Here is a 13,488-nt window from a genome sequence, read left to right on the forward strand (position 1 = left end):
CATTATGTGGCGCTGTGACAATCCTGTCATTATAATTAATGGCGCCGTTGTAACTCAAACGTTTGTATTCCCCATTTTAATTTAATCTGCTACTCAGAATGTTTCATGTAAACACAGATATTCCTAGAAGGCTGATTGATATTTATCTGCTTATGCAATGTTAAGACAATATTTGCGTGTGTGCTTTTTGATGTCACACAGAGATTTCCTTTGTTGAGGTTGGGACGGGGGAAGGGGGGACGGGGTCCGTCTGAACAAACATGATAGGAAATCTTCAGTAGGGAAGTGTCGGATATATAAATACAAAGCCATGAAATTCAAATAATCTCCCTGCAAAATGTGGAGCAGTTCCTGTATGTAAAGCAGACAACATGCCTCTCCAGGAATCACAAGGGATTAAAAAATGTTTCATGGATTTCTTTTCATTCTCTTTCTGTAAAATGAAGAATTCTCGTGGCTAAATCTTTTGTTCGCTCGGAGGTGAGAAATTACTTTTGAGGCCAAAATTACAGTGTGCTAGGTTTTTTCTCTTTCTCTTTTAAGCTCTTGTTGCATTTGGAATATACGGACTTCCAGAAGAAAAAATCTATTGTACATTTCATGTAAAAAGATTAAAGGAATGGAGCTAACTGCGCTTACGGGTTAGCGTATGCAGGAAATCAATTGTAAGTTAAATGAAAAAACAAAAACAATAGCATTAAATGCAATAAAACCTGTGGCCCCAAATCATCTGTACTGGCCTACATTAGAGGCGAAACAATGCAAAAGCACATTATAGACTAGAGACACAGCTGGTCGAGCACACTGAGTTCATTATTGTACGGGAGGCTGTAGCACGCAGACTTCACACCAGGATGTCAATGCTGCGATTGTGTACCTCTGCTTGTGCGAGTAGTTTAGAAGTGCTTTCCCTTCAGGAGAGGATGATGCATTATTCAAATGCATCGGACTCTGTGCTTGGAAGATGGTGTGGAGCTCCACCGAAGGTCAGAGGCCCAACAATATAATCCCTCGCTGTGCTGTCAGTGCTGACTTGACGCACAGGCCCTTGTCTCAAATCTCCATCGGCAGGAGTCCGTGACCTTTGCCTGGTTTACTTGAAAGAGGAGGGCGATTTATCTCTCTCTCTCTCTTTCTTGCTCTCTTGCTTTCTCTGGCTTTTCCTGCATGGAATTATGAGAATGGTGCCCCTGGGGCGATACAGGAATGGTGCCTTTTCAAATGCTGCAGGTGCTATTTATCCATTTTCATAAAATAGTTTTTACAAAGGAAAGAATTCTCAGCCTTTTTGAACCATTTTTACTTTAAGGATTTTTGTGAGTCAAGAAATTAAAAAAAATAGGTTTTATGAACTCTTAAAACTATGAATTGGAAAATCTATTTTTTGTTGACTCAGGGATGCTTTATATTTCAAGGAAGATCTGACTTTCAGCAATAAATCAATTAAGTCTAACATTAACTGTCACCATCCACTCCTCCTGCTGGTCTTAACAGCAGCGGTGACGAGTCTTTTTCTTGATGCTATTTGGAATGTTGCAACCCCCAACCCAAACCCTAAATGAGTATTTTGTTTGTTTGATCAAGTGTTCTCTTTAAACCAGCTTGTCTAAACAGTAGTGGAACAACGCTGCAGCAGCAGGGAGAGCAGCTCCTGCTGCTCGCCAGCAGCCAAACAGGGCAGCATGGACTGTGACTGTCAGCGGCGTGTTCCCAGAGGCCCGCGAGGGCTGAGCTGCCGGGACACCGTCGGTGGGATGTAATCACCACCATTACGCTCCAGGTGCTGCTGAAATAAAAGATGGAAAACGAGCCTCCGGTGGTGTTGCCATGGTTTGGAATTCAATTAAAAACTGTTAGGCTCGGCACAAACTGCCAGTTGTGGCCTGTTGACTCATGAAATTAATGCATTGTCAAAGAAACTGTTGCAGCGGAGAGTGCAGCATGACCCGAGGCACGACACACTCAAACCGCGTAAGCTTAATCCTCGGGTTATGCAAATGCAATTTGGCAAGTGAAGTGTCAGACAGACAACCCAATTTTGCATCTGGAATGCCACAATCTTTTTTTTATTTTTTTCATTTTCCTGCTCGGCTTTGAAGGTCATCTGTTTGCTTAAGCCTGCACACAAACGAACATCAACGGGTCCAAATGTAGTGTCACACCGAGCCCCGGGGCAATTTATGCATACATAAAAACTAGTGGAGGTTAAGGGTTGCTACACTCCTTGGGAACCTGGTAATGGGTGTTTGGAAATACCCCGAGGAGGTAACAAATGAGAGGTGTAAAGTTAAATGTGCTGTGAAATCATCAAGAGCTCTGAAACAAGCTGCCTTTACAGCCTCCGGGAGGTTTACACAGGCAATTATCTTGGGCGCACCCGGCCCTCTGCTCGGTGTGACTACAGGTCAGAGACACTGGCTGCTCACTTACAGATGCTGCTGGTAAGCCAGAGTCAAGGATGACATAGTCGTCACCACGGAGACGCGGGCTCGCCAGCCTGGCGTTGTCGTTGGTGCAAGCGTTCCTGCCTACTCGCCCCAAGCAGGTGCTCAATTCCAGGGGCTTAATGTGGGATGCCAGAGTGCAGGCACTGCGTCAAAACCGGTTTACATCAAATTAATGCAGCCAGGTGTGACCCTACAGTTGGGGTTCAGGTGACACCTGCTGCCTCCCTTTAATTAGAACTCAAACAGCTGTTTCAGGACAGACAGCGAGGGAGAGGGTCCCCAGCTTGGTTTGCAGCCCCGCCGCTTGATGCCGGTCACATTCCAGCAGCAAAATATGCATTTGCACTATTTGGCAGTCAATAAATGCGAATAACCCGTTTCCAACCCTCGCCGGCGCATTCGCACGAAGGATATGGCACCTCTCACCGAAGATAAGTCTGGTAAATAAAAACACTCTGCTAACGCAAGGGGAAGATGGAAACAGAGGCAGCCCTCGCCTCGTTATTCCAGCGCTGTGGAGAAATCTTCAGGGGGCTGCGAGCTCTGGGGGTAGTTTAAGCAGCTTTGATCTTTTTTGGAATAAGTAATAAGCGTAGTGCAAATTAAGGGAGAAGGTGTCTATCTCAAAATGGGATTTCCCTTTCACTTTTTATTTTTTTTAACAAGGCTAAATGGTGGGTGGTCAGCTCCTTTGGGTCTGCATGGAAGGCCTGAGCTTGACTATGGAGCTCGAACATACCGTTATAGGATCTGAACAAAGAGACGCTACCCCAGCAGGAGCTGTGCATCATGGGAATTACTACTGAAAATCCACGCGCCCCTCCAGTCAGAGGGTAAATGTGTATATATATATATATATACATAATTTATTTTGACATGCTACACTTTATTCTGTGCAGGATAATTAACAGCACCGGTGTGATTGATTTGCACACTTGCGAACAAACGGTGCACGGAATCAAACTCATCCTCGCTCTGAAACAGTTCAAAGGTCGGTCCGACGTGAGAAGTTCACTTGCCAGCAGAGAGCAGCATTGTGGTGGCAAAGCCCTCCCCGCGCCACAGCGTTGTCATTTAGTATGCAAAGACCAAACACAGACAGCCTGGTATCGCGCATGCTTTGTTTGCTGACAGTGTTTTGACTCCGAAAGGCTTTTCATCAGGTCATATTGAAGAATGAAATTCTCAACATGACACAAAGAGGGCTGCAAAACAGAGATGAAGTCTTTGGGCCTCTGTCGAGACGCAGGCAGTAATTATTAGCCAGACTAACTCACACATTCTTTGCTATACTCTCCAATGTGAATCAGAATCATTCCTATGTCACCTGGTTTTCAACAGAAAAGATTCAACAGGTATTTAAAAGCAACAATAAAATCTGCTGGGATTAATTAGATGCATCCAATCCAAAAATGCACGGGGAGGCTTTAATGTGTTTGCCTCCATTACAGGTGGTAAAAGAGCGCCTTCATCCTTTTCTTTGCCGTTCATCATACAGGCTTACAAGGGTGACAGAAGATCAGGAAGACATCCAGAGCTGAACGCCAACATGCTTACACATCACAGAACGCCGTACGCACCTGAGCCAAGAATGCTTTTTGGTGGGGTTGCGAACAAACGAAAGCTGTGGGTGTCTCGCAAGCAGCTTCAAACTGGGTCAGCGGTCACCTCTGCGTGTTAAAGTCAGTCAGTTTTTGATTTGTGAGCAAGGCGGAGGCGTCCACTGAGCCGGGAGGTGAAATAGCCACACTTGGTTGCAGTGGAGGGAAAAGGATGGGTAAATTCTCCTGGCACCTGTGACCCGCCATTGGTCCTGTCACGAACAACTGCCTCGCTGAATAAGGGGGGAGGGGGGGGGGGGGGGGGGCAGAGGAAGATGCATCATGGCAGAGTCCTGTCCCCACCCAACAGTCTTGGGCGGTCCTTTACAGAGCTGTGCCAAAATATCATGGCGTGGTATTGATTTTTAAAAGCCCTGAGTATCTGATTGATGACTTTGATGATGGGCTCTGAACAACACGCACGGTTTCAGTTCCTGTGACAGAGATGCCCCCGTGTCTCATCATCCCCCACCTCTTACAAAATTCACAGATTTCACTTGTTTTGCCTTGCAGGAGCAGGAGCCAAAAATAATCCAGTCCTTCAGCCACCTGCCTCTCCGATGAACAAATACACAGACACATCTCTGAACATGCCCAAAGGGTTCTAATCGCATCCAGCTGTCAAAAAGGCTGCTGATACGTCATCCAAGTTCTGTGTTCTCATTCGGACGCTTTGACCTCCCTGAATGACTCTCTGACACGGCTGGATGAGCTGGCTGTCGCACGCTTTGTCGGTTCGAATGTACATGGATAAATTTACCATATTTGGGGGGAAAAGAAAATATGGAAATATGGTACAAATATTCATTTTATCTCTTGGTATCCATTCACATTCATAGGGTGTGTGTTTTAGGTATATGTAACCCTTTGCACTGTTTATCATCTCATTAAAGGACAATTCAGCAAGGACACTGTGGCCGGCTGTTGCCTTTCTATCCTGCAAGGTCTGCAATCCTTTTACTAATAAATCTCTCATATAAAAACCAAATTGCAATCTATTCCAGAGTCCTGCTTTCAAACCCCCCCCCCCCCCAAAAAAAAAACCACATAAAAGATGCAATTCTGGTAACCCTGGAAACTGAAGTCTTGTTTGAATACTGTTTCCTCAAATTCTGAAATGATTACCTCTTCTTCTACGTCATCAGAAGTTAGCAGAAGGATGGGATCAGACAACTTTACGTGTTTTTGATTCACCGCCGCAACATCTGAAACTGAGGAAAGAACCCCCATCAAAAGTTTATGATGCTTTCAGGCCTACATAACAATGGATTTATTCTCTGAATACTCAAGGAGTGATAAACGTCTAAAATGATACTCCACACATCTGGCCCGGATGAAGGGCCGCTGTCTTCTCGAAGCTGCTTATATTTCCTTTGAAATCAAACCCCAACCAACTCAGGAGCTTCCTCTGTCCAGCTGAGGGAAGAGTCGGCTTGATTATCCAACAGTATGTTAAATGCGCTGCTTTCAAAGACACAGCTGCTCAGGATATCATTTTTTCCTCTCCGAAGCGAGTAGTTTTGATCAGCATTGATTCTCATTTGCAGCAGAGCAAAGAGGATTTTGCAGTTCTGCGCCAATCAATAAGATACTTTGTGGACCTAACCTGCAATAAACAGCTGAAGAGGGAAGAGCCGTTGATTCTCTGTCGAACCACACCGACGGTTTCCATCTGCCATATTGTCCGCTGTTGAAACGCTGATGTAGAACCTTTAATGGCAGGACGCGAAAGAATTGACAAGTCACTGACTGCAGGCGAACTCCTACTGTAGGGATGTGACAGAAGCAAAGGGCGGAGTCAGGAGGTTGGTGGTGATCAGAGCGTTTAGTGTTGGGGGGCTGATTTATTTTGTGCACCCAATCAATCCTGAATTAATTCTCTTTTGTTGCGTTTGAACAATTGTGTGACTCATCGAGTGGTTTTTTGATTCATTTACATTTAAGGCAGAGAGGAATTGCAATTCTAAAGCACTCTATGGTGTTACACGGAATACTTGTTATTAGGATGGACATCTTGATGCTTTCCATCGGATTTGCTGACAATAATCAAATGAAAATGTACAGTTTAAAAAATAAAACATCTTCTACCCTTTACATTTGCATCTTAAGGTATCACACACACAACAGTGCGCCAGCTCAGTCCACAGATAGGAGGTAATTCCGCCTCTTCTTCAATTTATAATCTTTATGCTGTTGTCGCACATTCCATTTTTTCCCATAATGCATCACATTGGGGGTATGATTCTCGCTCGACCTGTGTGATGGAGATATTTCCTTCGCGGCTTGGGATCCCTTCACGCTTCCATTACAACACAACCATACGTCTTCCGAGAATCTTGACGGCATTCCGGGACTGGAGCAACCATCTGGGGAAGTATGTAGACATATAACACGGCATCATTTGTGGCAACCTATCAACACCATTCTCATCTTTTTGTTATTCAGATTTAGAGAAGGGGGGGTCGAGTGGTTGAGACAGAGGTGCTGATGATACAACCCGCTTTGCTCCGGGTCTACGGAGCAAAAGACGCCACTGAGACCAATCCTCTTCCCAAAGACACATGAATCATCCCTGACAGTTCTCCTCCTCCTGCACGAATTATACAACCCTGGAAAGGCCTTCATCAATTAGTCAATCTCTCAACTGCGGCCCTCAATTAACAAGGTGATTCCCAATGCTGCTGGCTCCTAACATGTTGCGCATGACTTGACGCTGGCCAATTAAGGCAGCATTCTGCCACGGCCCTCAGAGCTGATACGAGTAAGTACTGAGGGATTTGTCCGCAAACAATCAGTGCCTGCGAAGCTGAAAACGAAGGAGCAGAAAGCATCGCTGTCTGATTGACGTGCTTAGGGATGCTGTTAGAGAATTGATTTTGTTATACATTGAGAGAGAAGGTGCCAATCACCTGTGTTGGCATCCAAAAACATGCAGCCTGAAAAGAATTTGAAACGAAAGCAGGGTAAAAAGGAGATGTCTGCGGCTTCTAACGGAATACAGATTGGCAGTGGGACGTGTCTGCCCCCCCCCCCCCCCACACACACACAAACACACACCCAGTGTTTCTAAGCAACATACCACTACCCTAAGTCCACTCCAATGGACCGTTGCATGTGTCAAGGGGACTCTGGTGCTGTAATTGGATAAATCTGCCCCCTTGGCCCGGAGCAGCCGCCGCTGCTACACGTTTGAAGTCATAACCCTGGCGAGATGTCCTCTAGTTCCCACTACTGGCGAACTGAGCAGCAGCTTGTCCGAGGAGCTCCAAATCCTGCACTCTCCTCTCTGCACCTAAATTCCCTTTGGCATTTTTCACTTGTGACAATGCGGGGAAGGATATGGAAGCAAAATGTCTTGCAGGTCTCAGGTGATCTCTGCAGAAGTGCTACACAATGTAATAGAACAACTGAGCTCTACTTTCCTCTGGCGAGCACAAGACACACGATTGGCCACTCGAATCCTCCCATTCATATTGGAGTTGATAGACTCCCATCAACGCTGCTGGGCCAGATGCATTACATTTCCTGGCTCATTGAAACATTTCACCCCCTTCATTCTTTTTCAAATTAGACATGCTTTGTTGAAGGAGCATCTTCCTCAGGAGGAGAGATGAGGACTGCACATCTTTTCCAGAGCTGACTGCTAAAACAGTTCCTTGGATGTAATTTCAGGGCGATCATGGGCTCATTCTGTGCATCAAACGAACCAGAAGAATCACATCTTTCTCTTTCAATTAGATTTTGTAATGGCATCAAAATAAATGGCCATTAATCCTTTAAATTGTACGCCGTCATGCTGTGACCATGTTGCATCCTCCTTCTATATTATAAATCTTATGCATCAACAGCATCTGTCCGGCTCCACAGGACGCCGTCTCAATCACGGTGGACATATGTACATCCCCATATGGCCTGAATTGTACATGACAGCCTTCATAATTACAGAACTCCTGCAGAGGACTTGATGTAAGTTGAGAATGTTTTTTTCTTCTAGCAACAGCTGCAGACATTTTTTAATCAAAGAGAATGTTAAAGGTTTGAAGATGATAATTAAATCTAATTAGCATGCTTGCTGCTTCAAGCTGTAAGTATAGTTTTGACCTAAAGTGCCCACGCTAGTAAATTAAGGCACCGGCGATACTCTGCCCTTCATCCATCTCATCTCAAGCCTCCTATCGTCATAAAAACTCTTCTTAATCTGTCTGCACATTTACTTGTCGTGAATGTCGCCATCGATGCACGTTGGCCGTGCAGAAGATAAATAGTTTCCGTGCGTGAGTGTCTGTGACCTGCACCAACCCGCTTTGATAAACGAGCTTTGTGCATGCTATTTGAAACTGATACCTGCTTCTCATCAAAGATGTGCGAAACATCAAGACAGGACAAGACAAAGTAGGACTTAAGGACAATCGTGTTAGGACAGCTTAATCAGAGTCAGAATAATAAACATAAATTAAGTTTACCATCAAACAAGAACAGATAGATTGCGTAGGCAGGTTGACTTTCCTTTCAGTACATATGAAAGGATGAATAGCACGGCTCCCCTATTTAATATTTTATTTCTCATAATTGCTCTGTTTGGCTCTCATGTCCCGGATCATCACATAAGTTTCAGCAGAAGTGGGATCCTCCATTGAGGTTCCCTCTTTCTTCTTCAGTGGTTCTCTTATCCCTGAGTTTTTCCCTCCTCCAGCTTTATCTGTGTTAGGGAACAGTTCCCGCTGGGAACCCGTAAACCCCACCGAGACATTTTACATGATATCTGGCGGCACAAAAAAACTTGACTTGACTTCACAAGGCTTTTCCTCTGGGTTCTTCGTTCTCCTTCCTCAGTCCAGAGACGTGCCGGCCGGGCCGGCTGCAGCCTCAGAATTTTTCAGAGTGTGTGAGTGTGAGTATAAAAGTGTGTTAGCCTGTGATAGGCTGTCGACGTGTCCCAGTGTTTCTCCTCCTGTCGCCCTGCGGACCTTTTGTGAGGAGAGCAGAAAAGCCGATATCGCTGATTGATGGATAGATGAGCGGCTGGAGGTATGACACGACTCACCGGTGTCCTCCCGCTGCTCAAAACCTAACGAGATTGAAAGTAGCCCTGTTTTGTGAAACAGATGGTCAGACATAATGAATGAAGAATCTGTGAGCTGGAAAGCAAACAGATTCATTTTGGGTATGCTACGAAATGACCAAACTAATCTAACTCAGTGACTCAGTGTGGCTTGGTTCACAAAAACAGACCGACAAACACTGGCAAAAACAGAACCTCCTTGGCGAAGGTAATCAACAACAAGCACCGTGCTTGAACCGACCCTCACAGGCCAGATCATGCTTTCTCTTAACAAAATCAATATTGTTTTCATCTTGCACCGCTCGACAACATCCATCAGTATCTTCTCTCAAGTCACTCCTTCACAAAACATGAATATTCACTGCCTGCCCGAGACTTCCACATCAGCCGGGAAATGTGTATGGGAGCCAAGTTTGCTGTGTTTCTTTCAGTCTAATACTTGAATAAACTTATCAGCACTCAGAGATCGCGTCCCTCCACCGAGGCGGCTCAGTTTCCACACGATGAGATTACACCTAAAAGCACATTTGACCTCATTAATATGGATCCTCGTGCATGAAAACCTACCTCTCGACTTTGGGGTAGTTTTGCAGCTACTAAAGAAAAACAAAATTTCACTGATGGTGCTTTTATTCTTGCCAGAACACCTCGTTAATAGTGTCAGGAATATACAAGATACAGAAGGTTTAAGAACATTGAAGACGGATTTATATCTTTAAATTAATGTCTATATCATTCACATAGACTTAGAAAGGACGAGTCGTCGGCTGGTAGCAGATGCACAAGATGAACCCGGAATCAGGAGGTCTGGTTCCTGAGGCATAAAGCAACTCTAATGGCCTCAATAATTACACCTGCATGCCAAAGAGACTCCTTTATTCTTCTAAATGACCATGCAGAGGACTAAAGAAATATCGCTCACGTATTCAACCCAGCAGCAAGTGATAAGATAAATCTGCCACCCAAAACATAATTGATTTATCAGCAATCCATTTAACAGTCAAGATGAGATCCAAGGTGGAAGCGGGCAGATGACAAATGAGCTGCCCGTCAACCTACATCCTTTTTTTTATTTTAGAAAAATCCACATATGCAAATGCGGTTTATTTACATTTTGCTGGCAGGGCAAGTGAGGCTCTCACAGTTAACCCAAGTGCTATTTGTATTAGGCAAATGAAGTGAAGCCCAGAACTTATGCTATTAAAGGATTTAGCTGATTTATTTTAGTGTCTGCTTTAAGACGTGAGTTTAAATATAGGATGTGAGTGCAGAACTATGCAGGAACAGTTATGGCACCTAATTCCTTAGGTCAATACGCCGCTACCATCATGGATGTTGAATTCAATTTGAAGTCACCTTTTCATGTTTTCTCTTATTCTGTTCTATAAAACCGAGCTCCCCATACATCGTTTAGGCTTGAAAGAATGACACAGTTCGCAGTATTAATCACAGCTCATGAGGTCTGACACACAAGGAAGCATCAATAATAACAACCAACCCCCGTCTGGGAACTTAACATTTTTGTATCAGGCAGTAAATGAACATCCAAATCCAACTCATTGTTTTTTCGATCACTGCAGCAAAAGCTGCAATAAAGCAGTGAGTGAGTAAAAGCTTCACGGCACGCGGATGAAACCGCATCCATTATGAACTCCGAGGCCGCGGCTCCCTGCCCTGATCTTTAACTGCTGGGCCTATAATCCAACCAAATATTAAAATAGCATTCACAGCTGAGGCAAACGTCAGACAAAACTTCATAGAGATACTCATGCTTTCATTTTGATAAGTATTCTTCGTATGCAGAAAGTCATCTGTTGTTCTGCAGGAAGACACGGCATTTAATGGCAATTATGTTACACACATGACGACTACAAATGTAGCTAGACAGGAATCACAAAAAAGTATAAAGCCACTATAGAAATTACATTTACATGTAAGCAGAGCAAGAATCTTATTGGCTGGTTCATCCCACCGCACTGACAATACAAACCAAATTATTACCTCATGATTTCTAAACACGACCTAATCACTATCATTGCTGCGCGATGACACGGGCTTGTTTTACGTCCCGTCTGCATGAGCAACATGTCGGCTCAGATGGTTTCACATCAAGGAGCATGCACATGTAGACGAAGGAAGAAGCAGGAGGATTGAATTCTGTTCAGTATTACTGGAGATTTTTTTTATCATTACTATGACAAAAGCCTCTTGTGTTGCAGCAGATGTGTGAAAATAGTCTCCATGTCATGAGAGGCGAGCACGAACAAGAACAAACGGGAACGTCTCCAACATGTCACGTTTGCCTTTCTCTTTCCTTGCCGAGTGCTCTGCAACAACTCAACACAATGCATCATTTATATGCATCATTTACACACTCCCTGTCTCTGGATAAAGAAGGATGACTTCACGTGCAGACGCCTGTGGGATGGCCGTGTCTTTTAACGCATCTTCTTCACAGAAGGGATGTACAGGTATTGGACTATTGTTTTAGGTCTTAATTACACGTTTGCCTTTGTTTTACAACAACAAAAAAACAGATTTCTCTTAGCAGTAAAGTGGATTTCAGGAATCCTTCTCCTCCTTGGGGTATTGCATCAAAAATACTGGTGATCTGGGCCTTGACACTCACATCTTCTGGGCAGAGAAGAGCTTCAGAAAAAAAAGCTGTCTGCTGTTGAAGAGGGGGATGCGTTTTCCCTGATTTCATCCATCATCCAATCCGTGCAGCCTGAAGGAAGCAGCATCCGTCCAAGGCTGCCAAGTAACCGGGAATCGTCCGCAAAATCCTGATGCGTTCTGTCGAGGGCTCAAACATGAAGGATGCATACGACGACAAGGACAGGATAAAGCTTTACTTTGTGTTGATTGCGTTAACACTTGTGGCAAATCGACTTTTCAGAGCGGCCCAGACAGAGAGGAATCAGGTTTTGGTTGCCGGCTTAATGTGCTGAGCCTCAAATGTCCTGCAGAGTTTGATGTCATCCAGATGGAAAGGAAGCAGCGGCTCTACTGACAACCGGTCCAGAAGGACGCGCCACGAGCTGTGCAGGCGTTACACGCCGGTGAGGTGGTAGAAACGGTGCAGGAATGGGAAGTGAGCAGGTGTCGGATCAAATGTTTCTTGTTCTTTTCCCAATAGGCCGGGTCTAATTTTGTTACATTTGTTAGTCGTGTCTTCCAAACTTCTTTGTAGGCAGAGGAGTGAAGAGGTTTAAGACAGACAATTCAAAGCGGCAGCACGTTCAGCTCATATCCTCATTACTGTGGCCACGCTTAGTTCAAACAACGAGGTCCGGTTCCCTAGAAATATCAGAACAGTCACTAAAAGAGAGCTGGCATTGTGTCCCGGGAGAACCAGCCAGAAGAGACCCGATGATGAGGCGATGACCGAGCATCAGGGCTTGACGGCACAGTGAGGAGAGACACATTCATCAGGGACGGCCTCAGTTATCTTTCCACAAACGCAGCAGGGTCCTGACAGGCCGGGATTAAGCGAGCAAGCAGACAGAACACCTCTCCCACGGGAGGGGGCGAGCCAAAAGGGATGGGAGTGCACAGGGCAGCGGAAGAGGGATCTGCTGCAGGATCATTTGTGGAAGTCTCCCGGGGCAATCACGGATGTGCAGCGATGGCTGCAGGCGGGGTCACGCGATGGTTTACGGATTCAGAAGGGTTCTGGGTTCCTACATGTGTTCTAGGCACAATCAAGAACCTGATCATTAATCCCGCTGTCTGGAGGGGTGGAGTTACAAAGACCTCGGATGACATCACTTCTGCGGACCCCGCCTCTCGTCCATTGCAAGCTGGGAAAGGCTCCAGTGACTCCTCTGACCGGAAAAGCGGAAGAAATTGGGTGGATGGTTAATAAAAGAAGGACAAGAAAGCACGAATGTTAAATGCTTTTGGTTTCCAGAGGTGAGGCGGAGTGGGTGGAGTGTTGCCATGGTGACGCATTCAACAGCAAATTGTCTGAAGCCAGGAACATCTCTTGAAGCACTTGTGCTTGCACTTTAAGTCCTAAGCCGTTGTGTCTTCACAATAAAAGACGAGAGCCGCGGCCAGATGAATACGGCGTGCCCGACACGCGAAGCCATTAGCATGGAACTTTGTCCTCGACAGCGATGGAGCAGCATTCATGGAATAATTGCGGATGCAGCCCAAAGAAAGGGATTGTTTTGCATGACGATGGTCAGATTATCTTTTAGCAGCTTCATGGTTGCATCTGAAGAAAGTCACGATTCAGGCGAACGTCTCAGAAGGCTCCCCCATCGAGTGTTCAGACTCCGGCACATCAGGAGATTTCTTTTTTGTACTTTGACTGTGAAATGAGACAAAGACCGTGATGTTCAGAGTTCACATTATCAGCCTCCGAGAGCCA

Source organism: Brachionichthys hirsutus, unplaced genomic scaffold (genome assembly GCF_040956055.1).
Source record: "Brachionichthys hirsutus isolate HB-005 unplaced genomic scaffold, CSIRO-AGI_Bhir_v1 contig_851, whole genome shotgun sequence".
Lineage (NCBI taxonomy): Eukaryota > Metazoa > Chordata > Actinopteri > Lophiiformes > Brachionichthyidae > Brachionichthys > Brachionichthys hirsutus.